This window comes from Phocoena phocoena, chromosome X (assembly GCF_963924675.1).
Source record: "Phocoena phocoena chromosome X, mPhoPho1.1, whole genome shotgun sequence".
NCBI lineage: Eukaryota > Metazoa > Chordata > Mammalia > Artiodactyla > Phocoenidae > Phocoena > Phocoena phocoena.
This window is the reverse complement of record NC_089240.1, coordinates 105,449,135-105,466,876: the sequence shown is the minus strand read 5'-3', so window position 1 is coordinate 105,466,876 and position 17,742 is coordinate 105,449,135.

The window sequence follows — 17,742 nt, the reverse complement described above, 5'->3', positions numbered from 1 at the left end:
TTATAAAAGCCATTCATAAGAAGTGAAACTTGGTTTCTAAATATGACAGGGTAGCTAGGAGGAGGCCAATGATTTGGATTCTTAGTAAGAGCCCTGACTTTCAAAATGAAGAATAGTCCTCTAAATAACTGCACATTTCCATCAACATATTTTTTTTTCAGATGAAATGTGATGGGGCATTCCTGGGTTGTTAATCCTATGTTGTTAATATGTTGTTTTAAATATACAACTGTTCACGTCTATATACAGTGAAGCCCGTGTCAGGCAGTCCCAGTTCTTGTTAAATACGGGCTTCCATGTTTCTATTCACTAGTTTGTTCCTTTTTGGAACATGGCCCTTCACTGCAACTGAATGGGCAAAATGTGGGTAGAATCGTCTTCAAATGGTTTTATAGAATTTATGTTGACAAGATGTCATTCCTTCATTCAAAAAGCATGTGTTGAATACCTACTATGTGCCCGTCACTGTGGTAGGTGCTGGGAATATAGAAATGAAGAAGATGGCATATGCCCTTGAGGAACTCATAGTCTGAGGACAGAGGTTGGAGTAAGGTGCTGAGAAAGAAGTGTCTTTATGGTATTGATTGACTATACTAAAGGCTTTCTCGATTTCCTCCTCCATTAAATAAATAAAAGGCACACCTGAATTCAAATCCCCTAATAATTACCTCACAATTTCAGTGAGCTTTATAATTTATGCATATAGTGTGACTAGTCTTTTGTGAACAGTCAAATAAATGGTAAGTAAGATCATGATTATTAATATATAATTTGCTTATATGGATTGCAGTTGTGTGGCTGAGGTTTTTTTTTTCTTTTCGGAAACATGATTTTTACAATTTAAAAAGTGACAAACATTAGAAAAGAAAATGACTATTTTCCCAAAGCCTTACAAGTGCTTATAGATCACACCAAACATGCTTTTATGGTGACACATTTCCTATCTGTGCAGCATGGAATGCATATTACACTTGCCTTAAACACAATAATTTCATTTGCCACTTAACTCCTGTCTCACACATTTTTCCTTCATACTTCCCTTGTAAGGGTCATGCCAAGGAAAAGTGTGCACAGAAAAACGTTACCCTCCCTTCCTCCACATGTCTCCTTTCTAGTCTCTGATATCTTCCCTGTCAAATTGAAGCCTTAAAATTGGACTCACTTTAGGACATGAAAAGCCAGCATTGAATAAAGAGACAGAAATACTTCAACCTGACTTACGGCAGAAAGTTTTATGTGCTGTTTTCCTGTCTCTGTCCTTTATGTCCCTGGTTTCAAGCTTGCTCTACTTAATGTTGAAACATTCAGTCATTGGGAAAAAATCAGCCAAATTAGTTGGCAGTTTATAGACAGATTTTTTTTTTAACTGACTGCACTTCTCGAGCTTTTTGACTTTATGATATGTTGGTACAGACTTAAATGTATCTTTCAAATGAGAGATAATATTTGCGTTGGAGTAGGAGTGTCAACTTAATCACATTTTGTTTTTGTTAACTGACTATTAAGCCTAAATTCATTTTTAGTTAATTACTAGTAAAAAGCCCAGTAAGTAATTTTACTTCCTTAGTAAATTCAATAAAGGCGTGGATAGCACACTGTATATGTGTATATTAAGGAATACGTGTGTATCATGTGCCAGCTATTGTGAAACATACTGAGGAAGCAGATAAGATGATACCTCTTTCCCTCATCTTGAAGAAGGGTCTCAGTGTAAATAGAGACTTACTGTAGAAATTTGGTGAGTGCTATGATAGAAATATGAACAGATAAGATAGGGCAGTTATCTATCATTCATTCATTTAAGAACTATTTCTTGAGCACCTACTATATGCTAGTTACTATGCAAAGCATTGGGTAATTAGCAATGAAAAAATCAGACCCAGTCTCTGCTTTCTGGAATTAATAATGAGACAGACAAGAAATAGTTATAAAATTAAAATTGTAATAAGTATGCTGAAGGATAATTACTGAATGGTATAAAAATATATCAGAGGGGGGCTTCCCTGGTGGCGCAGTGGTTGAGAGTCCGCCTGCCGATGCAGGGGACACGGGTTCGTGCCCCGGTCCGGGAAGATCCCACATGCCGCGGAGCGGCTAGGCCCGTGAGCCATGGCTGCTGAGCCTGCGCACAAACACACACACACACACACACACACACACACACACACACACACATACAAATATATATATATAATCTCAGAGGGGACTTCCCTGGCAGTCCAGTGGTTAAGACTCCGCGCTTCCACTGCAGGGGGTGCAGTTTGATCTGTGGTCGGGGAACTAAGATCCCACATACCGAGTGGCGTGGCCAAAAAAAAAAAAAAAAAAAAAAAAAAAAAAATATATATCTATATATATATATGGCCTTAAACTCATTCTGGTGGGCAGGGAAGTCTTCCCTAAGCAAGTGACATTTAAGTTGAAAGGTGGAGGAAAGGCAGGAATGATCAATGCAAAGAAAGGACGACAATTTGTTGCGTTAGGGCAGTGGTTCTCAACTGGGGGTGATTTTGCCCTCCAGAGGACATTTGGATATTAATGGAGACATATTTAATTGTCACAACTTGGGGGTGGGATGCTACTTAGTATCTGGTGCACAGAGGCCAAGGATGCTGCTAAACGTACAATGGACAGGGCTCCTCCCTCCCCCAACAAAGAATTATCCAGCCCCAAATGTCAATAGTGCTGAGGTTGAGAAGCCTTGCATTGGATTCTAATAAAAGAAGGGAAGATCAGTGTACCGGGGAAAAGTACAGAAATAGTACAAGAGAAACCTGAGTTCAGTTCAGCAAACTTTATTAAGTATGTATTGTGTACTAGGCATGAGGGTGAAAGACATCGTTCCTCTCCTTAATGAGCTTAATCTACTAGGGAAAACATAGGTAAACTCCAGAAATAGTACAAGTGATACAAATCATTATACTGTGCAAAGGACACATTGAGAAGGGGTGACTAACACATTTTGAAGAGGTCAGGAAAAGCTTCCCTACAGATAAGACACTTGAATAGATTTTAAATTGTGAATAAGAATTAATCTTTCTGAAACCTTTGGCATCACTGAGGAGCAGAGAATTAGAAAATGGACTACAGAACCTTAGAAATGGACGAGGGAGCCAAAGTTAAGGCTTAGGAACACAAGAGAAGGGTAAGACATTCCCTAATCTAGCAAGCAGGCTCATCCCAGTGGGTCCTGGAACAAAAATACAAATGTAGCCTCAGGCCTGCGAACTGACCCCCTTCCTTGCCATCCGCAGCTCTTTGTAGACACTTTGGGCAAAGAACTGTGGGGCACAACATGGTCTGGATGGAGGGGAAGATCAGGCTCAGTGTGGGCATGGCTCCCTGGGCTCTGCAATGTTCTCATTCTGTGAGCAGGAGAGTGTCTAGGGTCCTCTAAGGTGAGGTGCAAGACTGGGGTGTCAGCAGCTGGAAAACCCAGAAAATGCAGCTAGAGGCTTGGAGTCAGTTAAGTAGTTACAAGTCAGGGCACAGAAAACACAGATTACTTTAGGTAATGGATATACTCTGGATTTAGGATAGCTTTTGGATAGCAAACATGAGACACTGTTAGCAAGGACATCATCCTGAAGCCCCAACCTCTGAAACAACTGTCTCAACTAGAAGCTTCTTGTGTATCTCCTGCTAGTGAAGGAACAAATACAAAAGTATTGTAGATAAGTGAATATTTCTTCAAAATAATTCAAAATTTGGGGTATATAATGTTCATTCTTCTGAAGCACTCTTTTTTTTGCTGTGCAGGATTGTACCTAGAGATGGTGTAGGTGGTTTAGTTGATTGTATCTTGACCCTTGTGTCCATGCTGTAAATTCTGATGTTAATTTAATTAGCTCATTGTAGAGCTATGGAATTTTTTAAAGCTAAAGAGGTCTTTAGAGCTTATATAGTCTAATGGGGTTCAAAATTTTACCTTTTATTTTTTAAGCAACAGAAACTTCTGTTTTCGAGACAGCATAGCCGTAGTGGTGAACAGTGTGCGTGGTGGAGCCAGACTGCCTGGGTTCAAATTTGCATCTTTTATTTACTGGCTATGAGAACGTGGGCAAGATCCTTAACTTCTCTGTGTGTCAATTGTCTCATCTGAAAAAATGGGGATCATGTGCTGATTAAATCAGCTAATGCATAAAAAAAGGCTTAGAACACTGCTTGGCACCCAAGAAAGTATCATTAAAATGTGTAATATTTTTCCAAAAAATAATCTTTTATAGAACCCAAACCTATACAGCAGACAAAAGAAAACCATTTTGGTTGAATGGGAGAGGGTGACAGAAGTGACAGTGCTGCTCAGCCACACTCCACCCTACGGCCACTACCAATGTGGAGCCATTCCTTTTTCTTCCAGTAGAGGCAGTCTGGAGAGACTTTGAAAACCTGGAAATAATTTGAAAACCACCAATCTAAGCCAGTCACCTGTTTTTGCAAATGAGAAAATTGCTTTAGGTGTATTAACTCAGTTAATCCTCACAAAAGTTCTCATTTTGAAAAAAGTTCAATAACTTGCTCAAGGTCATGCTACTAGTAAACTGCAGAGATGGAATTTGAACCCTTGCAGAAAAGCATGTCAAAGGATACAGGTATTTTTACACGTTGGCTCCCACATCTACCATCTTCCCCAAAGAGGACTTTGTCATAGATTCGATATTTGATTTTGAAGTCATCTCAACTTTGTTTGATCTCAACTAAATTAGAGCATAGTAAATTAGAATATAGTAAACTTTCAATCACTATTACCTAGTATTTTTCTTTCCTACAATTTTCAGTCACTTTCTACTGTTTTTTATAATAGTTTTAGCAACTATCATGTAAACATGCTACCTTAAAATTTATTTAATTAAATTTGTTCCACTTTTGGAAAATGTGTTTGGGCGAACAACCATTTCTCTGCTTCTGTTTTCTGTTGGCAAAGCCTGAAACATTTGTGTTCAGCTCATAAAAGTACTTGGTGCTGGCAAGCAGTGGCGTGGGAGTTGGATTGTCTGCTTTATTTGAGGGATCTATCCATTGGATTGCAGGTCTTTTAAAAAATTTTAACAATATTGGTCTTCATGTGCAAAATGAACTAAATGTCCTTTTCATATTATTATTGTTATGATGATGATGGTGGTGGTGATGTCTTTGAAGGAGGGGAGAAATCTGGTTGCTTGTTGTGTGGCACTATGGTAGCAGTTCAGCTTGCTCTCTCCCGTATAAAGTGTCTTTGGTTAAAACTGAATGCATTAAATTTCCCCACTGCATCCAATTACTTCAGTAATTGAAAAGGATAGCATTCCACTGTAATTATGTTTTCTCGTTTCTGCATTTCTTTTAATTTATGGGATGATAAAAAGTAAAGCAATGCAAAAAACAACCATTTGAAGAGCCATTTGGTGCTGTTTCTGTTTGACCCCGTCCATTTGCTATTTCCAGATTTTCTGAGATTTTGGTCTGTCTCCCTAAGCATGGTTGGTTAGCTTCACTCGTTATTTTCAACAGCACATTAAACGTCCCCTGAGACCCTGCTTTCTGGCTGACACTTGATACTGTTTCTGCTGTCACTTTGAAGATTCTATACTTCTCCAGCTGTCGGGTTCTGGAGTAACCTGCCTGTGTTGCTTACATCAGAATCATTTAGAAATTACAAGGAAACATGAATGGGAATGTGATTGCATCAGTATTTCTAATGAGCACTTTTTTACTTCCTATAGATGAAGTAATAGTAATAATAACAATAACAACAATAATAATAATGGAAGATGGAGGATGAAGGGGAAGGGGAAGGGGAAGATACCATCAAGAAAGTGAAATGAATGGGGAAAATACTTGCAAACCATATGTCTGATAAAGGACTTATGTCCAGAATATATAAGGAACTCTTCGAAGTCAATCATATAAAAATAAATAACTCAATTTAAAAATGGGCACATATCAGCAAGATGGTGGTATAGAAGGTATCACACTCATATGTCTCCTCAGCAACAATAGTTTGACAGCCGTCCAGGGACAAAAGCTCCTTTGTGAGAGCTTTGAGCTCCAGGTAGGAGATTGTAAAACCTTGGCGGAGTCCAACACTGAGGAGCGCATTTTGAGAAGTCAGGCCCCTGACCAGGTGGCAGATTCCCCAACCAACCATGGTCCCCCAAAACAGTTCTGTCTCCTCGTGGACTCAGCTATAGCCCTGTTTGGCTTTGGTCCTGCCTTACCAGCACCATCTGCTGAAGAACTTAGCAGAAATCATGCCCACTCGTGCCCCAGATGACAGGCCTGCTGAACTCAATCCTGACTGTGACTATGACCCGGCTCCAGTCCCACACAGTCATCAGTTCTGCCTGGGGACTGGGCAGGAGACATGCCTGACTGTGCCCTGAGTCAGGCCTTCATATCCTGAAATGGGCCTATGACTCAGTTCCAGCCCCTCTCAGCCATGGGTTGACAACACATGGCAACATTAGCCATGGCTTGCTCAGAGACCGGGTGAGGCATGCACCCATCCATGCCCCTGAAGCAGGCCCTGTGACATCGGTCCAACTGCAGATCCCTGTAACTCAGCTCAAGCCCCTCTCAGCCATGGGCCAAGAATATTCTTGTCTACCCAGGAGCCAACTGGGAGCCATGCCTGCCTGTGCCTTTGGAGGTAGACCCGTTGACCTTGGTCCAATTGTGGGCCTTGAAACAGTCCTGTAACCTGGCTCCAGCTGCTTGCAGCCATGGCCTGGGAATAGTCCTGTCTGCCCAGGGACCCAGAGGGAGATATGCCTATCTGTGGCCCTGAGGCAGGCCTATAATCTTTGGTCCCAATTGTGGGCCCTGAAGAAGTCCTGTTACTCAGTTTCAGCCCCACTCAGCTGTGATCCGGGGCCAATCCCACCCGCCCAATGACCTGTTGGGAGCCTTCCCAGGGACTCAGAAGGAGCCACAACTGTTTGCATACCTGGAAAACAGGCTTGCTGTCTGAAGACACTGGGGAACGCTTGTCACAGTTCCAGTGCTACTGACCAAGGTCCTGGAGGAAGTCTCATCCACTCAGGGACCAGACAGAATCCACACTCACCTGCGACCCTGGTCATAGGCCCACCAACCATGCACTCCACTGTGGACTTAAAAACAGCCACGTGACCTAGCTCCAAATGGCTTGACTATGACGCTGTACCATCAGATGAGGGACCTGACATAAAGACTTTACCAGCCAAAATTATTCTTTAAAGACTGGAAGAGATGTTTGCTTCTTCAAATGCGCAAACACCAACGCAGGGCTGTACAGATCATGAAGAATCAGGCAAACATACTGTCACCAAAAGAAACTAATAAAGTTTCAGTAAGTGACCCCAAAGAAATGGGGATCTATGAATTGCCTAACAAAGAATTCATATAGTCCTCCTAAAGAAGCTCAATGAGTTGCAAGAGAACATGGATAGACAACTAAAAAATAATCAGGAAAACAATGTGTTAATAAAATGAGAAGTTTAATTAAAGAAATATAAACCATAAAAGAGTGGAATAAAAATCCTGGAGCTGAAGAATACAATGATAGGACAGAAAAATTCAGTAGAGAGCTTCAACAGCAGACTCAATCACGCAGAAGGAAGAGTTATCAAACTCACAGAGGTCATCTGAAATTAGCCAGTTGAAGGAACAAAAAGAAAAAAGAATGGAAACCCATATGTATATAGTCAAAGGAGCCAAGAATATACAATAGGCAAAGGATAGTGTCTTCAATAAATGGTGTTGGGAAAACTGGATATCCACATGCAAAAGAATGAAATTGCACCCTTATCTTGCACCATACACAAAAATTAACTTGAAATAGCTAATGACTTCAATGTAAGACCTACAACCATAAAACTTCTTGAAGAAGCATAAAGTAAAATCTTCTTGATATTGGTCTTGGCAATGATTTTCTTTTTTTAATGTACAATGCTTTTAGATATGCCACCAAAGCACACGCAAACAAAGTAAAAATAAAAGTGTGGGATTATATCAAACTAAGAAGCTCTGTATAGCAAAGGTAACAATTGACAAAATTAAAAGGCAAACTAGGGGAAGGGAGAAAATATTTGCAAATCATGTATCTGATATGGGGTTAATATCCAAATATAAAAGGATCGCCTGCAACTCAATAGGTAAAAAACAAATAACGTGATTTTAAAAATGGACAGAGTACCTGAATAGATGTGTTACAAATAAGACACACAAATACTCAGTAGGTACGCGAAAAGGTGCTCAATATCAGTAATCATCAGGGAAATGCAAATCCAAACCACAATGAGATATTATCACCTCATACCTGTTAGGATGGTTATTATCAAAAACACGAGAGATAACAATTGTTGGTGAGGGTGTGGAGAAAAGTGAACCCTTGTACACCGTTGGTGGGAATATAAACTGGTACAGCCATTATGGAAAACACTGTGGAGGTGCCTTAAAAAATTAAAAATAAAACTACGATATGATCCAGGAATCCGATTTTGGGTATGTATCTGAAGAAAATGAAAACGCTAATTAGAAAAGATTTATGCACCCCATGTTCATTGTACCATTAGTTACAATAGCCAAGACTTGGAGACAGTGTAAGTATCCACTGATGGATTAATGGAGAGAGAAAATGTGATTTTATATATAAACGCACACACACACACACACACACACACACACACACACACAGTGGCATATCCTTCAGCCATAAAAAAAGAATGAAATCTTGCCATCTGCGAAATGGATAGACCTCGAGGGTATTATACTAAATGAAATAAGTCAGACAGTGAAAAACAAATACCCTATGATTTCACTTATATGTGGAACCTTAACAAAAAGCCCCGAACTCCTAGGTACAAAGAACAGATTGGTGGTTGCCAGAGGTGGAGGATAGGGGTTGGGCGAAACGGGTGGAGGGGGTCTAAAGGTACAAACATCCAGTTATAAAGTAAGTAAGTCATGGGGATGTAACGTACAGGTTGCATCTTTGGAAGTTGCTAAGAGAGTAAATCTTAAAAGTTCTCAACAGAAAAAAATTGAAACTCTTTAGTGACAGGTGTTAACTAGACATGTTGTGATCATTTCACAATGTATACAGATATCGATCATTAATACACCTGAAACTAATATAATGTTCTATGTTACTTATACCTCAATTTAAAATATAAATAAATAAAATAGAAGTAGATATTTTCCTTTTTCATAACTTAAAAAGATGATTTCATTTACTTTTATATTCTGTCAGTGATGAACATTTAAAATGTTACCATTTTATCCTATACACATATCTTTGCCATTAAGACCGTCTATATTTATATGGGATGTTGGGTAGGAAGGCACACAGGAGTTTTGATTCCCCCTCTTGATGAAAAAAGCAACAGCAACAAAAAACATATGTCCATTTTACTTGAGTGTTCAAAGCAGCATTATTCATGATAGTGAAAAAATAGAAATTCACAAAATGTCCATCATGTGATGAATGGATAAAACAAAATGTGAACTATCCTTACCAGGGAATATTATTCAGCCATAAAAAGGAATAAAGTTCTGATACATGCTGCAATGTGGGTAAGCCTCAAAAACATTATGCTAAGTGAAAAAGCCACACACAAAAGGCCACGTATTATATGAAATGTCCAGAATAGCCAAATCCAAAGAGATAGAAAGTAAGATTACTGGTTGCCACTGAGGGAGGAGAGGACAATGGGGAGTTACTGCTAATGAGTGGTTTCTTTCTCAGGTGATGGGAATAGTCTGGATTTAGATACTGGTGATAGTTGCACAATTATGTGGTTATACTAAAAATCACTGAAATGTACACTTTTTTAAGAAAAGGGTGAATTTTATAGTATGTAAATTAGATCTCAAAGCTGTTACTAATTCTTTTAAAGGGAGAGAATAATAGCCAACATTGAGCACTTACTGGATTCTAGGCATTAGGCTAAGCATTTTGCAACACATGATCATATTTAATGTTCAGAACAACTGTATGTGCATAGATAATATACGTTTTCTCCTTTTTACAGATCTGAAAATTGAAGCTTAGTAACATTACTTAAGTTACTTCATAATGTACCCAAGGTCCCATAGGCTAAAAAGTCCAAGGACTGGAATTTAGCATCTAGATAGCCATCTGGCCGTCTTGACTACGACATGTTCTTCCTGCCTATATTTTTTATAATAACTTTAAGATATAATTAACATACCATATAGTTTGCCCATTTAAATGAACCACCCATCAATGTTTGTTTGTTTCTTTGCTTGAGTATACTCACGGGTATATGCAACTGTCACCCTAGTCAATTTTAGGACATTTTCATCTTATAACACATACAACCCCTACCCCCACCCCCAGCCCTAAGTAACCACTAATCTGTCACTGTGCTGGTAGATTGATAATGCTACCGGTAGCCACTTGCATCACTGTATTATCTGTTAAAATTGTGTTAGTCGATATAGATACAACCGAGGAATTGAGAACGTAGAGTTCCTTTTAAAAATGGCTTGGAAACCTCCATGGCTAGAAAAGGGAATAACTGAATATGATTTAAATGGACCGAAGGCAAAGGAGGGACATTGCAGGTTTCGATTTGCCCTGTTTCTGGAATTACATTATTTTACTGAGGAGCTGGGTCTAACCAAAAAACAAAAAGGAAATCTTGATTGCAAAAAGTGTATTTTGCTTCTGAGCAAGGATACAGAAATTGTTAGACACTTTCCTTGACTTTGAAATTGGCACAATGCCCTCTAGCTAAATGGTTTTGCTAAGTGGCTTTGCAAGAAAACCTTTCCTACCCTCCTTGTCCGGAAGCTACTGCTTTTCCTCCTGACCCTCTTGACTTCAGTTTGAGTGCTTGTCTTCCAGTTAACAAGTAATTTGAGGGAGTGTCAAAAGGTAACTAGTGCCCCCTGGGTTACAATTAACCTAAAAATTAAAAGGTGGAGTTTAAAATCCTCATTAAGTATAACAAAAACATGAAAGGGAGTTTCTAAATTGGAGTTGGATTTAGAAAGTCACCTTTGAATTAATGAAACTGACCATACTTGACTAAGTACCAGGCTAGGTATTTGAGAGAGGGTATATGCTTGAGAGAGGATCTGTAGTATAGTTTAGTAAGGATTAGTGGTTTAGGCAAAACGAGTAGAAAGATATTCTTTCTGGGAATCTTTTTCTGTGATCACACTCACAGCGCACATACTAATGCCCTTGAGTTTTAATTACCACTAATTTCTGAAATATGTTTATGAGTGTTATATTATTGGAATTAAGAATTAGTGTTTTCTCATTTAACCTGGCCAGATATTTGGCAATGTCATATTGCCCTGAGAAATTCTTCATGATTTATTTTTAAATATAGCATAATAAATATAGCTGGGGTTTCTAAAAATGATTTATAGTGAACTTACAGCTTAGTAGTGAATTCTAACTAATATGCATTACTCATAATGGAGGCCTATAGCTTGTCAACTCTGAGCTAAAAGTGGGTAACAATATTGTTATTCTTATTATGTAAACCTTAAGCACCTATTTTGTGCTTGATATACTCAAAGCATGGTGGATGCTTAAAAGATTTAATAATTCAGACATGCCAGTGTTTTTTAAATAATTCTAAAAATTGGTTCTAAATGCAACAAGGTTCTTACTCTAAAATAGTATTTAGAATCTCATTTTTTGGAAGTCAGTTTGTGACCTCTAGAACCAGAAATATGTAAATATAATCATCTACTGAACAGGAGACATTGGGGAAAGGATTGAAAAATACCACTGCCCTTTTGGAATATTCAAAACTGAACTGTTGCCCCAGAAGTGCACATGCTCTCTTCTGGTGTTTCTATTAAATGGTGCCTGGGTAGTAATAAGCCTCATTTACTTATTCAAATGTATTCCTCTCACCCCATCCCCCAACACACACGTTTGAATGAGCAGATACGCTGTGGGTTCCATTGTCTTAACCTTCTCAGTTGCCAGGTTTTTAGGGGCGTTCATTTGGAGGCATGGAAGGATTTAGAGGTGAAATGAAGATGACCCCACTGACCCACAGTCAGTAGGCCATGTCCCTTGAGTTTAGAAATGCAGATGACCTTGCCGGTTCCTCTGTTCCCTGTGGCGAACATTTCTGCAGCAGCTGGTTGGGGTTAGGCTTTCTTCTGTATCCATGGAAGAGAGAAAAGGGAACTGGCCCATTTGAAGATCAAACCCCTACCTCGGCCTCATTAGTGCTGGGCTTTAACCAATGGATATGGGATTATATAGAAGTGAGCAAGTAGCAAAGGGCAACTAGCAAGTTCATGGCTATATGACAGAGATATAGTGTAGATATCTAGGACATTTTCTTCATTAGGAATGCCTCTGAAAGGCTCAAGCACTTGAGTCCTTTGGAGAGCCATTTAAGATATCTCATGTGTAAGGTTTCAAACAGAATCAAACTGAATTCAGACACACTGTAGGTTTCTGGACTGAGGTCAAAGAAAGATTTTTAGTTGGTATGAGTGCATGAGCAAGCTTGTCTCTTTTTTAAATGCAGGCATACAGATAAAAATAACACTTTCTAAAAGGGTAGTGTTTCTGTACTTATTTCCTTCATCCTTTAATAACATCAATAAAAAGTGAACAGATTTGGTTACCTAGTGGACCTCCTCTCAGTTTAGTTTCTATCACCAGAAATGGATTGGCAAAATTTAGAATTTGAGGTTTTGTTTATTTTTAGTACTACTCTTCCAATATTTTGTTTTTTCCAAACTACCTCCAAGTCAGGAGTGCAAATATAGGAAGTGGTTGCTCTGCTTCTTCAAGAGAAGAAGAAATGTTTCTAGTATTTGTAAATGGAAAATGGTATACTAATGCATATGAGAGGTTTTTTTTGTTTTGAATTTTATTTTTTTTTATACAGCAGGTTCTTATTAGTTATCCATTTTATACATATTAGTGTATATATGTCTATCCCAATCTCCCAGTTCATCACACCACCACCCCCAGTTTTCTTTTTTTTAATTGAAGTATAGTTAATTTACAATGTTGTGTTAGTTTCTGGTGTACAGCAAAGTGATCCAGTCATATATATACTTTATATATATATATATATTCTTTTTCATATTCTTTTCCCTTATGGTTTATTACAGATTATTGTATATAGTTCCCTGTGCTATACAGCAGGACCTTGTTGTTTATCTGTTTTATATATAGTAGTTTGTATCTGCTAATTCCAAACTCCTAATTTATCCCACCCCCACCCCCTTTCCCCTTTGGTAACCATAAGTTTATTTTCTGTGTCTGTGAGTCTATTTCTTTTTGTAAATAAGTTCATTTGTATCATTTTTTAAGATTCCACATTTAAGTGATATAATACGATATTTGTCTTTCTCAGTCTGACTTACTTCACTTAGTATGATGATTTCTAGGTCCATACATGTTGCTGCAAATGGCATTATTTCCTTCTTTTTTCATGGCTGAGTAATATTCCATTATATATGTATACCACATCTCATTTATCCATTCATCTGTTGATGGACACTTAGGTTGCTTCCATGTCTTGGCTATTGTAAATAGTGCTGCAGTGAACATTGGGGTGCATGTATCTTTTCGAATCGGAGTTTTCTCCAGATATATGCCCAGGAGTGGGATTGCTGGATCATATAGTAACTCTAGTTTTAGTTTTTTAAGGAACCTTCATACTGTTTTCCATAGTGGCTGCATCAATTTACACTCCCACCGTGTAGGAGGGTTCCCTTTTCTCCACACCCTCTCCAGCATTTATTATTTGTAGACTTTTTGATGACGGCAATTCTGACTGGTGTGAGGTGGTACCTCATAGTAGTTTTGATTTGCATTTCTCTAATAATTAACAGTGATGAGCATCTTTTCATGTGCCTATTGGCCATCTGTATATCTTCTTTGGAGAAACGTCTATTTAGGTCTTCTGCCCATTTTTGGATTGGGTTGGTTGTTTGTTTTCTTACTGAGTTGTATGAGCTGTTTGTATATTTTGGAAGTTAAGCCCTTGTTGATCGCATCATTTGCAAATATTTTCTCAGGAGAGAAAATATTTTAATTGAAATTAAGTTGAAATTAATTGGTAAAACTGTTTTTGGCATAAACTGAATGAGTCATTGATGTGCTTTAAACTCTCGCAAAAAATGAAGAATTTGTTGGAGAAAAGAATCTGGAGCTGACTCGTGACAATAATTCAGTTACTTGAGTGTTGGGACTATTTTCTACTTTCACTGAAGTCACAACGATGGTCAGAATTTCCATTGACAAGAGTTATGCCTAACTGGCATAATGATTCATTAATGCTGAATCCTGAAGATAGATTTGATAATTTCTCTGGCATTTAATGCTGAACTATAGCCACAGGTAGTAAAACATTCAGGAGTAAAGGAAAAAGAAAAAACAAACAAACATCGTTCCACCTTTCCCTTTGGATATATGCATAGGAATGGAATATGTCAATCTACAACCTAGTTTACTTTCAACCAACAACAAAACTAGAGACCACTCCGTAACTTTGAGATTATGTAGAATATCATTAGTCTTAGGTATATTTCAGAAAGAAATCAAAGAACTAGCTATTAAGAATTGAATCAGTAATGGAATACGAACGTTAGTATAAAGATAATAAAGTCATTGTCATATCTTGTAACAAATTTGAAATTACTCATCAAGTTACAAGATTTGGTAGTATGTTAGCTCTCCATTCCTGCAGATGGTTCAGTTGTCATTTAATATAGAAGAATATCCTTGTATAATGAGTTGGATGTGAATGCTTTCTAGGCTGATAATACACCACCACCTGGAATTTATATAGTCTCTGTTGTGGTTAGTGAGGAATCCTTCTGCCAAAGAGATATATTTCTATTTCGGGGTTTATTAAGGAAGATTACATACAATTTGATGATTTTATAATTTTTAAATCTCTGTAATTTGTTAGGTACCTACTCATCTTTAAAGATGAAGGTCGGGCTTCCCTGGTGGCGCAGTGGTTGAGAGTCCACCTGCCGATGCAGGGGACACGGGTTCGTGTCCCGGTCCGGGAGGATCCCACATGCCGCGGAGCGGCTGGGCCTGTGAGCCATGGCCGCTGAGCCTGCGCGTCTGGAGCCTGTGCTCCGCAACGGGAGAGGCCACAACAGTGAGAGGCTCGCGTACAGCAAAAAAAAAAAAAAAAAAAAAAAGATGAAGGTCAAATTAACCTGTTCCTAAACATTATACCCAGATATGATTTTCTTGCCTTGTAATACCCTAATCTGTATAGTGTGCTGACCAACCTGTTGTTCAGCTCTAGGCCTGAATCTGACTTTTGTCACCTACCATCCATCCCTCCAGGTATTTTTTAAATGTCAGCATCTATTCAGGGTCTTGAACTTTGTTACCTAATGATATCCTCTTCTAATGGGTCGATCATATTTGTTTTAAGAGCTCCACTTGGTATATATTATAAAAGAGGAGGAATTTCATATCAATGCCCTCTCTTTAGGTATCTACATATTTTTATTTTCTCCCCAAACATCTCTGACCAACCCCACTATGGTGCCTAAAATTCCTTCTTGAGAGTTAAGGCATCATTGCTCTAGGAGTCCCATGCTATAAATGCAATTACTTGTATTGACATATTTTGTTTGATTAGTTTATCCAAGTCATTTTCAGGTTTCTCATTTGAGAGCAGAGTCCTAAGGGAAAGGTTAAGTTTTGGCTTGGCTTGGGAATGAGAGGAAAAAGCCTGAAGATCATATTATTGTCCATTCTGCTATTAAGTGAGAAGACTGTTTAAAATTACTAGTGTTACCTATTAAGATAAACAAGGGGAGGGCTATAGAAACAGGGAAAGAGGACTTAGAAGGAAAAGCAGATCTGCAAAGACCAACATTACCTACTTTACTGTTCTGCCCAAGACTGATTCAAACATGTAACTCAGCTCATTACTGGCATTCACTTCAAGGTATATTGCTGCTTTTAAACTTAAACTGTGTCTAATTCTGTGATGAAGAGAAATTAATGAACAACCTCAGCTTTGCGGTATTTTTTTAAAGTGCACTAGAGTCATACTTAAAGCTGTTGAATAGAAAGTGCCCATTAATTGAAGTATGGGATATGTGCTGATATGAGAGGTTTTATTATCCTTAGGAAAGTACAATGAATAATCTTTAAAAGTCATTAAAGCGCACACATTCTACTTGACCTGCTATGTTTACATAAGCTTTGCCAGCTTTGCCAGGATACAACCTTTGTGGTTGTATCCTCTTCAATTTTTTTTCTATTCTTTCTCCCTTTTATCCTCCTTACTATTCATTCATGCTTCCTTCAGCTGTTCACAACATTGCTAGGCTAAAGTATATATAGTCCCCTGAGTGGTACCATTGAATGGTACCATTTGAGGGCTGCCACAAGGTCTGCTTGCTAGTGTTTTTTGTTCTGTCCTGCACTGGTGCTTGAAATTTCCACCATTTTCGTTATGGTTTGTGGCTAAGCCTAAAAAATAAAAAAAACAACAAACAAAAAAACCCATACGGGTAGTGCCTATGTCCAAAGTAAGTATACTTACATTTATTTCTTAGAAGGCAGAGAGAAGATTAAATGTTCCATTTCCTTAAGACTTAGGTAACCTGGCATGTTAGCGTTGGAAAGGATTTTTGAGGTCCTCTCCAGTTTTTTTTTTTTTTTTTTTTTTTTTTGCGTTATGCGGGCCTCTCACTGCTGTGGCCTCTCCCATAGCGGAGCACAGGCTCCGGACGCGCAGGCTCAACGGCCATGGCTCACGGGCCTAGCCGCTCCGCGGCATATGGGATCTTCCCGGACCGGGGCACGAACCCGTGTCCCCTGCATCGGCAGGTGGACTCTCAACCACTGCGCCACCAGGGAAGCCCTCCTCTCCAGTTTTTAATTAAAGTTGGATTTATTTTTTGTTTCTTTTTGTTTTGTTTCAGAATCCTTTCATTAAATGAGATTTGATATGAAAGTTCAGTGAGTAAAATAGATGAATGAGAGAACATTAGGGCTCACCTTCTCTGGTCATTATCAGTTCTGTGGAAGCTTTGTTCTTCCATTTACTTTAAAATGAACTCATAGTCCCGGAACTATTTTGTGGAGGAAGGTGTTACTAGAAGCCCTGATTCTGATTCCTAATCCGACCTCTTTCTATCCATTGAACTAGTCCAGTGATTACTTTTTGTTTAACTCACTCAAATTTCTCCTAATCTGTGGAAATATTCATATGAACATGCTACATAATAATACTGTAGTAATACTAAATAGAGAAATGGCAACCATAGGGAAAATAATCCAAAGGGGGAGGAATAAGGGTGGTTCTGAAATAGAACCCTTCCTTGTAGGATCTACAACTTTTAAGAGAATCTCTGAAATATGGCTAGGAAGATTGGGGAGGGGTGTTGTATTATTAGCAATTTTTATTGTTTTTAACGACTCCCTAATTGACATTAAACAATATTCAATGAAAGAGGCCTTTAATAGAAAGGAGAGTGAATTGTAGGTCAGATTCTCCCAACTCTAGAAGATTACTTTCTGAAAACAAATAGCAATATCTGGTGAAAACCAGTTTACTGAGGTCACGTGCCTAAATTTTATTGCAAAGTTCCAAATGATGAATAGTATCAATTTTTTTTCCTTCAGCTCAGATTTTTTAAATCAGAGGAAAGGATGTTATATATAGCAAAACAGATGTAATTAGTGAATCCAAATAGAACAGTTATTGTGCAGTGAAACAGTGGATCCAAATGGAATCTTATTAATTAAAATATGTCATATTAATTAGGAAGACAGTT